At 40.2% G+C, this 12,267-nt stretch overlaps 1 protein-coding gene across 1 annotated transcript in view; it reads right to left on the reverse strand.

Annotated features, from left to right (window-relative positions):
- The window catches only part of LOC136419566 (potassium channel subfamily K member 17-like), a 78,723-nt gene that overhangs the window by 35,702 nt on the left and 30,754 nt on the right, over positions 1-12,267 (reverse strand). The window lies entirely within an intron of this gene.

Raw genomic sequence — 12,267 nt, forward strand, 5'->3', positions numbered from 1 at the left:
GTCAATACCACAAAGACAGAAAACTGAAGACAGCAACTTACCAAGAGGGTTTTCATCGTGCCACCTGAACAAGTACTCTAATCCACAATCGAGGCTTACACGAGCTTTTATAGGGTGAATGAATTCCATAATTAATGAAGTTTTGTAACATCTTTTGCAGCCACATATATAATACACAACTGTCGCCTACACGAACATTCCAACGACGACTAAATGGGATTAAAAATCAACAGATATAGGGAATACTAATGTTTTCTTCTTGCGCTTCGAGTAATTACTATGTTAATTTCGCTCTTGCACCTATTGGTTTAAGCATAATATTAACATAAACGTCTTTAGAGATTAATTTGAAATTCGTTCGAAGGCTGCATGTGTTCGTATCGAGCCTATGGTTCTCGTTAGAATCGTGACGTTTTATGATGCAGTTGCTGTGAATCACGCCAGAGAGACCTCGAATTAATCAATAAAATTCCTCCGGCCAAAAGGGTAGGACCCAGTTTTTGTCAGTTTTCAAACTTTGAGAGGCAGCATCTCGGGCACCAGTGCGGTAATTGCCTTAAACAATAATTTAAGTTCGGCTCTCTAAGGCCGCCTGAAGCGCATCTCTTTCAGTTTTTGAGGCATCAAGTCGTTCCGGGAGCGTCTCAGTGTGCGAATTACCCAGCTGCGTTTTCAAGGCTCTTGGACTTAATTGAGGAATTCGGGGACCGTATGGGATCCAAGTCAACCAAATTTAAGCTCGAGTGTTCTGTGATTTTTCCTGGCCTAAATGCAGAATTCTGATTGGGAAGGAGCTTCCGGATAAGCTTTTCTTAACATGAAAACGTGGCTCAGAATTTCTCGATATAGAGGGACTTTCTACGCGCTTTTGAAGCTTTCTTACTGTTTTTTCCCGTTCTTCGCGACCCGGTCTCCGGAGAAGGTTTCTGATATTTTCTACGAATTTTCGTGGACTTGGGCCATTTTCTTGGATCTTCTAGATACAGAGCGTTAAAGCTTTAATTTTCTAAACCATTTTCAAGAGCCGAGAATCGACGAAGGAGACTCTCAGTGCTCAACTGCTCATCCAAATATTTCAGCGTAATATTTCGAACACTTTCAACTAAACATGAATATTAAAACCGGAATATTGCGAGCTGTAAAGTATGACCGTCAAAAACGAACGACAAAAATGTAGAGGCTTTTATGCCGGAAGGTCCCTCTAATTGTAGAACTATGGAAAATTCGCGCTGGTTTCGAAACTATTGAGTGATTTATGCAGAAAACTCTTCCTAACAATGGGGGCGAATTTTCCGAAATACGCCTAGGATATTGAAACGTAGAGAGGCATTGTCTGTGATTTATATTTCCTGTATGTGTATGTGTGCAATTTATTGAATCGTTTCAGGTTTAAATGCATCTGCGATTTTTCTATAGATAAATCCGAAAATTGCACCTACGTCGATAATTTCTCTTTCGTCTCTTGCAAGGCCACTTGAACTCCATTTTGTCCCAAGTCAAGTTTGCTTCTTGCATTTACGCACGCCACCACATGAGGACGGTGCTCTCTATTCTAATAGTTATACGAGTACAGTAAATTTAGTAGTAATTTAGTAGTAGTCCAATATTTATACAGATTCTTAATATAACAATCTTTTGACCATTTGACTTACACCTTGAACTTTGACCATGAAGAGAGATGGAAAAAAATTACATGTTAGGGCAGTAAGCGGTTATAGGTTGACTATGGTTTAAGTTGATGGTTTTTGCTGGCACTTGGTGTTAGTCACCGAAAGAAATTTTGCTGCAAATTCTTTGGAGTCTTTCGCAGTTTTCATTTCTGGAATAAGATTTTGACATCCTCTCTCTAGACACGCCTTGTCTTCACATAGATTGCTACAAAACCCTCTTAATTGTTCTTATGTAATACAAATTCTAAAGTAATGTGTTTTTTTTACCTTAAATTTAAGCAATTTTTTTAAAATTTTTGAATCAATGATCCTCGTCATCCAATCAATCCTCGTTGTCAACGACTTTTTGCCATTTAGTGTGCAAATTTTGAATGCCCGGTCGATAAGAATTAATCAGTTTTTGAGTGAAATATTCAAAGAGAGCATTAGGAAGCGTTTGTAGTGATCGAAATAAATGGAAATCCGATGGTACAATGTCGGGCGAGTATGGTGGCGCAGTGCGGTCTTGCATTGTCGGATTGCGGAATAACATGTTTCATTTATTAAAAATTGATTTACTCTATCCATTTGTTCCCAGTCCTTCATTCGCAGTTTGTTCAGGTTTCAACACTAAACACACAAAAGCAGCTTTTTGGGATGTAAATCTCCGTCTTTAGTGCCGTTCAAGCAAAAAATTTCACCTGGTAGATCGGTCTCCTTCGGACAGATCACGCGGGACCCAAACATCTGCCAAACATTTACTTTACTTGGTCAGTAAAAGTTGAAATGGATTTGTTTCCACTTCCACCCTTAACACGTTCTTGCCTGAAGTTGTTGATCTTCTCGGTCGGTACTCAAAAAATATCCAATATCGGACATGTTCCTCCTCTGGTATTTGATTGACCATTTGCGATATAACAAGGCGCATTAAATATTTTTGACACGACTTTGACGTACTCAATCAACCGATAAATGATAAACAGATGTTACATGCGCAGAAACGACATCACCCCCCCCCCCCCCCCTCCCCGTTTCTCCACAGGAGGATTCGTAAGTCATCTTGACAATTATTCTCCATTGTATTGCCAACAAAATCTGGATAACTGTGCCTTCCATGGAAATGGAAAAATTGACGAATACTCTGTTCTATTTTTCAAACTGGTTTTGAGAGATGGAGATGGCAAGTGCCCTGGTCCAGAGTCTAGAGGAACTCGAAATGACAAATGTGGGCATGCGCAAAGCCGACATTAACTTCCGGTCCCCCTTATAGAATCGCTTTATGTTTAAACGCAAGTGGAATTTCTCAATATATACGGTATGATAGTGTAAATTATTGCGACTATAATTCAATAGTGTCTAGTCTCCCCGCAGTAATGGCTAATCTAAATGTAAAACTATTAGGCTGACCTGTTGTTAAAGACGAAATTAGCATACCAGAGCGGTACCATAATAACACCATCAAAGAAACTGTCAACAATGTAAAATAAATTTATGCTAATCGAGTTTTATGCCAGAAGGAACGTGTTAATAACTGTAACGTAATTTGCGCGGCAAATACCATCAGATGAGGGTAATTCGAGCATTACTCCAAACCTGGATATGGGCATGTTACAACCTCTAAATATTCATGGAAGTTTCGCCTCTTGGTGGCTTTTATTAGCAGCGCATTAAGGAACGGAATAAATTGCATTTCAACGTAATATCCTCCCATTTCGGGACTTAAAAACAAGCATATATTTCTTTTCGTATTGTCAGCAGAACTACTAAAAGTGTTTTGGGGCAATAAATGTCTCTCTTTCGGAATGAAAATGAGCGCAAAAACTTCCTTTGTGACGATTGTTTTTCGCTGTACAATTAAGTTACGGCAAGCCGGTTTAATTCATTTGCTGTTGCCGTCACCGCGAAATTTAATAACATTTCCGTCGCACTTGTTCGAATAAAGTTTAACCATATTGTGCCAGCTTGATGGTATCTCTTTGCTTTATTAAGTCTAGTTAAGTTTTCAAATAAGAAGTCACGTAAATAGCAAATGTCCACTTATGAGAATGTAACGGAGCGATCTGGGACGGGAATTTGGCAAGAGAAGAAAGGGAAGAATCGAACCTTTCGATCGGCGAATGCGGAAATCCCGCCGAGAAGCTGTGCATCGTTCAATTAATAGAGTTGCGATTTTATTGCGCTGATTGAACTCGAGTAGGCCGAGCGCGCAAACCTATTTTCATAAGCGACTCCCCTTCGCTGACAGCTAATTGATCTCCAGATCTTCCGAGACCTTATGAGGTTTATGCAAACCCGCTCAGGCGCTTCTTAACAGCAAATTCTGCAGTTAATTCCCTAAATCATTTGTCGCAGTAATGAACGGTGCAATAACGTCCGAACCGGTTCAGTTTTGGATCAGACAGGATTGCAGCATCTAATAAATATTAGTGGAGGTAATTTGGTGCGGTTGCGAAATTCCCGCGTGTCCCTAAAGTCCCGTATGCCGTAAAATCACCGGGAACTTTATAAGCCGCACCTCGTTGCGTTATGCAATTCCTGACTGAAAGGTTACAGCTTCTGGAAATATAATTATTATATTTTTTCGGGGATTAATTCGGCAAGCGAATAAAAAAATATAGCTTGTTGTTTCCAAAAACTTACAGGAGAACAGGCGGAAAGAATCCACAAAAGCCACTCGATGGAAACTGGAAAAGGGCATTCAGCCCTCGAAAACAATGGGTTGCTCAATAGTGTCACTAACGTTGGCCTTTTATTCCTCAACGAGGCCTTATTCATTACTTTATGGGAAAAACGGCGTCTGTTTAACTGAACCATCAATAATCTTTTGTGATGGCAGCAGTAGTGAAACTCCCTTAAGTTGGAATTTATTCCGTAATACTGAAGCTGAGCTTTCACTGGAAAGCGATGATTGAAATATTATTTTGTTAATTTATTATATTTGATATGCGACTGAGACTGGAATATTCCCTTCTTAACACATCAAACGCTTCGTCTATGAAATATCACGCTAGCAAGGTAAACAGTGGTCCAATTTCCTGCTCGCATGGCATATCATAAATTCCGAAACTAATCTTTCTAATCCGGAAAGAATTTGAGCTTCCACTTAATTTTAACTAACTCTCCATATACCGTTTTAAAGCCCTCTTTACTGGAATTGAGATTAGTTATGTCCAGGTTAATTTATTCCCTACAGTTCAGGCCGAAATGTTAACGAAGTCAAATCCGTCATGCTAAGGGTTAGCCTGGCGGCTACATGGTAGTTGGCTAGCTTTATTTTAGGGTTTATGTCTATTTTATGAATAAAACAAGGTGTTTATAGCAATTTTTTAATTACATAATTTCATGACATATACGTAATTATGCAGTGCATACGTTTATACATAAATAATCATTTACAAAATGCAACGAAAGGGAAAACTACAATTAGAAATTCTTCAGTACAGTAGTTGAAAGGGAAAGGAAGCGGGATCGTTTTTCTAGTTTTTGTTGTATTGCGAAATATATGCCACGCTGCCTGTGTGTTTTTGTTCTTTAAGCCATAGCTCTATATCTCATGGCAGTATGTGTACGGGGTGACGGAAAAGTTCCGGTCGTCCAACTATTGCCGCGATTCCGGAGAACAACCGCGCGGGCACGTCAAAATCCCGAACGTTCAATGCATAAAATGGCGAAGGAGCTCGGTATCGCCCGCGATAGCGTCCGCCACATTGTCAAAAAGAATCTGAAACTACGAAGTTATAAAATCGCTCGCATTTATTTCTTCAACGAAACAACGAAGGAGAAGCGGCTGGCGAATTCTCGCCAGATCAGCGATCAGCTTTTCATGGTTGAACCGATCCACGATACACAAAAACCTTTGCCAGCTACTACAGATGGGCATAAGAAAATCGCTGTTGCAAAGATAAGTGGTCGCGGCCATTTACCAGCCTCGGTGACGGACTGGGCCAGCATATGCACCATTGGGAACCGCTATATCCTTATTTATATTTGTTCATTAATTATGTAAATTTACGCAGTATTTTAGTACTGTTGAAATACTTTTAAAAAAGTGAAGACATTTTTTCGCCATTCTGTGAATTATAGGGAAAGAATTCTTATACAATTCTCTCTCTTTGCTCCCGTCTTCCGAAAAAGTAACTTAACGAAAAAATGGCCAAAACCGATTGTCCAAAATGAGAAAAGGTCTGACTATGTAGCGTGTCAATTTGGCTACATACGTCTGGTGTCCAACGTTTAATCCATCTCGATAACATGAAGGCCAGAACGTGGGGCTTTTGTGGTCACTTGGCAAACATACAAAACAAGTACATACAATTATTTACCTGGAATGACGGACATTGAAATTGTACGTTACTGATAAAATACTGCAGCAGAACCGTACAATTGTTGGGGCGACAGTACATTAGATATTGTTTGGAACTGATAGTGTTTATTTTTAAAAACGGGGCCACCCCAACCGGGCCATGGAAATATTGATGTGATATGCCAACCTGCCAGGCAAGCGGGTTTCGTGTAGCTCCGGCTTTATACATCCCCGTTTATTTGCTCTGATATCACTAAAAATGCTATCAAAACACTGCTTAGACCCAATAGGATCTCGTTTGTATGAAGCTGGCGAATGCAGTTTATTACACGTTAACAAAATTCTTCGTTGTGATTTATTGGTGTGACGTAAATTTGTCCATTTACCATATCCCACAAGTAAAACTTTTGTGGGGTCAAATCGGGAAATCGAGAAGGCCGCCACGGCAAACACCTAAACCAACGGTCGTGAAGTATTTCAGAATTCCTTTGTTACCTTCTGGCTGCAATTAGTCCGATGGACCAAGACCTACATGTATTTGTAAATTTTCAAAAAGATCATGTGCCCCGTTTTTCGTAAATGTCGAACCGCCTATCGATCGTCAGTCAGCCTACATACCTCGCGGTTGTGAAATAGCTAACTCTCATATCTTCGATTACTGATCGCTGCGCACTTCGGAATTTGAACTTGACTCTCATATTCCTGTATAATATATATATGGTATTATAATAGTATATGTTTGTATTTCACAACCTACGTGTATAATATGTTATTTTAACTACTCTGTTAAAAAAAATACCATAATGGGGTGTGTTAATTGATTGTTTTCTCGCCCCTTTGTTGAAACGGTTAAATTGCACATTAATAATGATTCGCATATGACTCATTGTTTACCTGGCGAGTTATTCGGCCACAATGACGTAATTATGCCCATTATTGTTCTATTTATGGTCGCTATGGAAACGAATGTCAACTGAAAGATTACTGTTGTTGATGGGTACGATTAAAGCGGTGTGGTCTCTTTATGTTTCGTAAGCAATTTTCCCCTAATTTGGGTCAATGATCAAGAGATTTATTTCCTGGAAGAACTAGTTTACAGTTTGAATGTTTAGCATCTCCTCCGAAGTAGGTACGATGAACGCGAAAAAAGTAAAAGTTAAATCTAGAGATGGACAACGTTCCAAACGTACCTCGGTTGCGGAATACTTTGGGCAGCAGATTCCAACTGTCGCTTTCCACAGAAGTTGGCGGTCAAGAAAATTCTAACTCCAAATCCTCCAAATCGTTCAAGAGACCTTCATCTCAATTCAAAGCAACTCAGCGGGTAGACTCTAAACTGGACAGCCCATGTGGCAGTCTTCCCCTTCAATCTGTCTAGTATCCGAAGGAAAGTGATCTCTCGAGAATGGTCAATCTGGTTGATTTGAAACTGGCAGGTCAACTCGACGAGGAAAGCGCGGGAGTCCTCATGATCCAAACCCTTAAAACTGCTTCGGGGACGCGACATACAACGTCCCAGTTTAGTTTCTGCGTGAATTTATTAATGGCATCGATCAGTAACAGGGCAGTGTTTGGATGGACCATCGGGAGTTGTGGCCACATCTAGGACTTCAAATCCCCACCTGGGCTGCTATGGCGAGGAAACCATCAGCTGCCAGGAAACTGGGGGGGCGGCGTGCCCTCAACTATTGAACATTGGAAGATATTTCAATATCTGCTGTTTACTCCACCTGGGCGCGTCTTTAACGTTTTGGCCATTCTGAGGGTTGGTCTGGCTACGACGGTGAATGGTTAGTATTATTCCTCGGTTCATGTTTCTTTCATTAACTTACACTATCCAAGCTTCGTCACGTTTTATTGTTGTTTGCGCTCCGTTATGATTGGCCTAATGAACTGCTATTCGAAAATAATGACTCAATTAGGTTCCGGAGATATTTACAAGGCTTGTTCGGAATAATTGCCCTAATTCGGTTGCAAGCATTATGGTTTTAGATTCGAGGGGTGAGCGCTGTTGCCGTTGACGATTTGTCTTGGATTCCTCGGTGGATCGAGTGGCCAGTGGAGTTGGCAATACTCCACAATCATCATGGCAGCGAGTTTAAGGGTTGCTCAAGTTTGAACCGCGTGCGAAGCTCTCTCCAATGCAAATATTTAACGTAGTTAACTGTAGTTAGAAACCGAAGTTGCTTATCTAGTTTTCAAATTAACTATCGAAGATGACGGACACCGAGGGGATTATCTAAATAGTTCTATCTGAGTTCGCTCTAGTTGGGGCTGCTTTCGTGATATAAAACACGTGAAATAATGAAATGAAATTCGGACAGCAGCCTGAACAAAGTCCAAATCCATGCATTTCAAATGCAAAGTGAAAAGGCATGTTTTGCCTACGAATTTCAAAACACTTTTGGGGACGTGCACGAGGCAGGTTAGTATAGACAGAGACGTGCAAGGAATCTGTTCTAAAATCGGATAAACTCTAAAAGGGATTTCGACGAATTCTCGTCGCCGAATTAAGCCGTTTTATGAGACCTTATTCGAACTCAATTTAATCGAGATTTTTTCTCAATTCGGTGTCACTCAATACCGAAAAACCAATTGTCTTTATCTGGGTCGCTTTCGAAAAACACTTTTCCTTCGTTCCACATGACGTTAAACCGCGCAGAAATCAAAATCTTTATAAAGCGAAATGCTCCCAAGCTCCGGCTAGGGATTTGTTGTTTTCCGGAATCTTTAATATAAAATCTCCGTAGGTGTACAAACATGCACATGAAAGGGGGCGAAGCCCTAATGGGAATTCGCTTTCCAACATACGTTTTGGCAAATTTGAATTTCTCCGCGTGTTCATGAATAAGAGGGAGAGAATGATGTTCAGTTTTTCAATTTTTATAACTTAATCTCGGATGGTGGAAAATTCCTCACAAGGTTTCAAAGGACCGAGGCCTACGTTTTAGGTGAGTTATAAGCAAATAACCTCGGGGGAGATTCGGGCGACACAGGGGCGACATTGGGGCGTCACAGGGCATCGCGGAAATAAAAACTTCAGATTGATTGGATTCGAAGTTTGACACATAAATGCTGAGGGTCTCAGGAATGCTAGCAATCTTGATCGGAGACGCTGTCGTTGAAACAGTTCGTGATTTTGATGGAATTTTGAGGTTTCAATTCCCATTAGCCAACTAATCGAAATTCACAAACGAAGGTGGTGATGCAAGATTCAGTTTTCTAGCTGAGGGTTAATGCTGAGACGACGTTAACGTCGATAGTTAAACCGATATTATGTTCGCGAGTGCTGCAGTGAATTTCTGTGAGGACTCTTATGAGGGGTCATTAGTGTTACGCAGTCTTGAAAGCTCTAATAAGTGAGTGGAGAGGCAAATGGGACTCGAGTTGAAGACTCGATAATGGACAACATTCTTTGGTGATTTTAGGTTTATTTCTGCAATAGTATCGGTTGTGCCTCATTCATGTTTGAGCTAACCTATGAGTAAATAGACTATTAAAAAACAGGGATTGTTAATTTTTGTGTTTTTTCGTCGTATATATTACTATTTTTTACCATTTTTTCTACATGCTAACCCCCACACCTCCATCTGTGTCGTGGCAGCAATCTAATATTCAAGGTGTCCCAAAAATATACCGAAAACTTTAAGGGGTGATGGAATACATCAGTACAAATCTCTTTTCTTTAACGAATATATGCCCGCAAAAGAAAAAAAATGCGTTAATTTCTCATTTGAAGAACTTACCGATATGCACCGATGGATGGGAAGACGTGGTTCTGTAGCCTGGCCCGCGCGTTCTCCAGATTTCAGCGCACTGGATTTTTTCCTTTGGGGTTATCTCAAATCTCTGGTTTACGAAACGCCTATTCATAATGAGGAAGTCTCTTAGCAAGAATAATGGCCAGTTGGACACATCTAAAAACTATTCTAGGGATATTTCATAGGGTCCGTGAGTCAATGAACCAACGATACAATCTTTGTGTTGAGGCAAATGGGCAACATTTTGAACTATTACTGTGAGACATCGCTTATTCATCAATAAAACAACGTCTAACGCGAACAAAAACTGATTATAATGACCAAAGTCATATTTCCTTTTTTTTGCTCAACCGATTTATTTATGGGCATATGGTTATTTAAGAAAAAAGTTTGTATTGATGTCTCCCACTACCCCATAAAATGTGTCGGTATATTTTTGAGACAACCTATATACCACGTCGAAACACCATAAACATCCACTGCAGACTCATTTTCCACCGAAAGAATTTCATTCCTGCCTGAGGGCTTAAACCCAGGTGACAGAATTTATTGCTACTTTAAACTACAAGCAACACTCCCTGGATGTAATTAGGCCCTAACAACGGCCACCATGGTTTTGAGCCTGCTCAGTCCAGCGGCAAAATACACATTGTTAACATATTCGTTCTTCACTTTACTTCATTTCAACTCTTCAATAAAGAGTTTGATTGGTGAAAGTTCTACATTCTGGTTTCGAATCTTAGTTGTACCAGACATTTTTGGATGACTTACTCGGGACTATTCTGAATATTCTGCTCAAAAAGTGCATGGTACGATCGTTCATCATGAGTGTTGGTGTTCCTCTTTGCCTTGAAATGATTCTTTTACAGAAGCTGATATGGAGATCTATTCTTTCCAGATGTTTTAAGACCAAATCATAGGTCATGTCCAGGTAAACTCCTGTGGCTGCAACTAAGTAAAACCGGGATGTCCGACGAAGTGAGCTTGTTTTTTGTATTGCTGTAACGGTGTTGAGTTCTAATGCTGAATGTTGAAATGCTGAATGTTGAAAAATGGTGAATATACGTGTTGTTTCCTTACTGTGATTTATTACTAGTTTTGTTACTCCCTTTCCTTATCTCGAGTCGGTGAAAGCCATCCTGGGAGGTTTGGTCCGACTTGGACTCTTGCAGACTCCCAGGGCACATCGTTTCTTTCAAAAGGCCCCCGTGCTTATCGCCGAAGCGATGAAATCTTTACTACCAATTTCTCGAATTTTTTGCAGTTTTACGGCCACGAAACGATAAAAAGTTTTAATACACTCTCTTTAGACACGTCTTATCTGCAACGAGATTGTTCCCATCTTTTTAAACATTTTTTACACTTCCAAGAAAGAACCGCTCTCTACAGGGCATTTCAAATTCGACCCTCATCATTGGGATCTCGGAAACTAGAGGAGATACGAAGAAGGTTAAATGGGGGCGAAATTGCGTAATTTAGCGCCTGACCAAGTGCCGTTCTCAAAATTTGAATTTTTCGAATATTCCGAATGTATCTGAAAAAACTAAAAATTGGAAGTTTCGTTTTTGTTTTTTTAGCGTTATTTGGCAAGGAAGTCCAAAACTGCAAACACATTTTCATTGCCAGTTTTTCCTATCTACACGTTGACCTTTTCAAATGTTCCATCCGACGTTTCGTCTTTCGGCTGCCATCATCAACTCTATTTTTTATTGTACATGTCGGTTTACTTAATTTATGAGTAACACAGTTTCCAGCGCTGTGAACTGTGATAGCTACTTGTTACGCGTACAACGAAATAACATTCCGTGACGAGTAATAAAATAAGTAAACTCTACATTAATGAAGTTCAGTTTTGCAGTCCGTAATCTTCGACGATCTTAAATCTGCACCTAATGAGAAAGTATATTTCTATCTTGACCTGAGATCGGTCGGATTTCTCGGACTAACGGTTAACAATGCGTCCATATGGAGCAATAAAACGCCGGTATTTAGGGCCTCTGAATGTGTTGTATAAACGAGCCACTTACGAACACTGAAAGTTGCCCCGAAGAAAAGTAGAGCCAATTATTCACAAGTTTAAATTTAAGCGTCTCCCTGGTGCAAAGCCCTTTATTGCAGGCATTAGGGCCTGAATTATTGCGAAGCATAAAGTGACAATACTAAGTTGGTCCTAGTCGAGAATCAAATTACCCGCGGTGACGGATAAGGTTGTCTAGAAGTTGACTGCAGGTGTGGAAATTATAATGGAGAGGTATTTGTTCGTGACGCAACACCCAGTAGGACGACGATCAATCTTCCGGATCTGGGGGTGTAATCTATTAATCAGCGTCGGATTTTTCAGCTTGGGCATAAGCAAATTGCCAGTGTATACGCTAAATCGTCCTTATTATTCAGCCGCAATATTGTGTTCGTACGAGACCGCGAAGCAAAATTCTGGGCTTCTCCAAGTGTCATTTAATTACTTCTTTAATGAAATTAGTGTGCACGAGAGAAAGACCGGTCATGTTAGGCCGCGAAGAAGTCTTCGACGATGCGGAAAGATCTAATTTGTTTA

This window comes from Euwallacea similis, chromosome 2 (genome assembly GCF_039881205.1).
Source record: "Euwallacea similis isolate ESF13 chromosome 2, ESF131.1, whole genome shotgun sequence".
Taxonomy (NCBI): Eukaryota; Metazoa; Arthropoda; class Insecta; order Coleoptera; family Curculionidae; genus Euwallacea; species Euwallacea similis.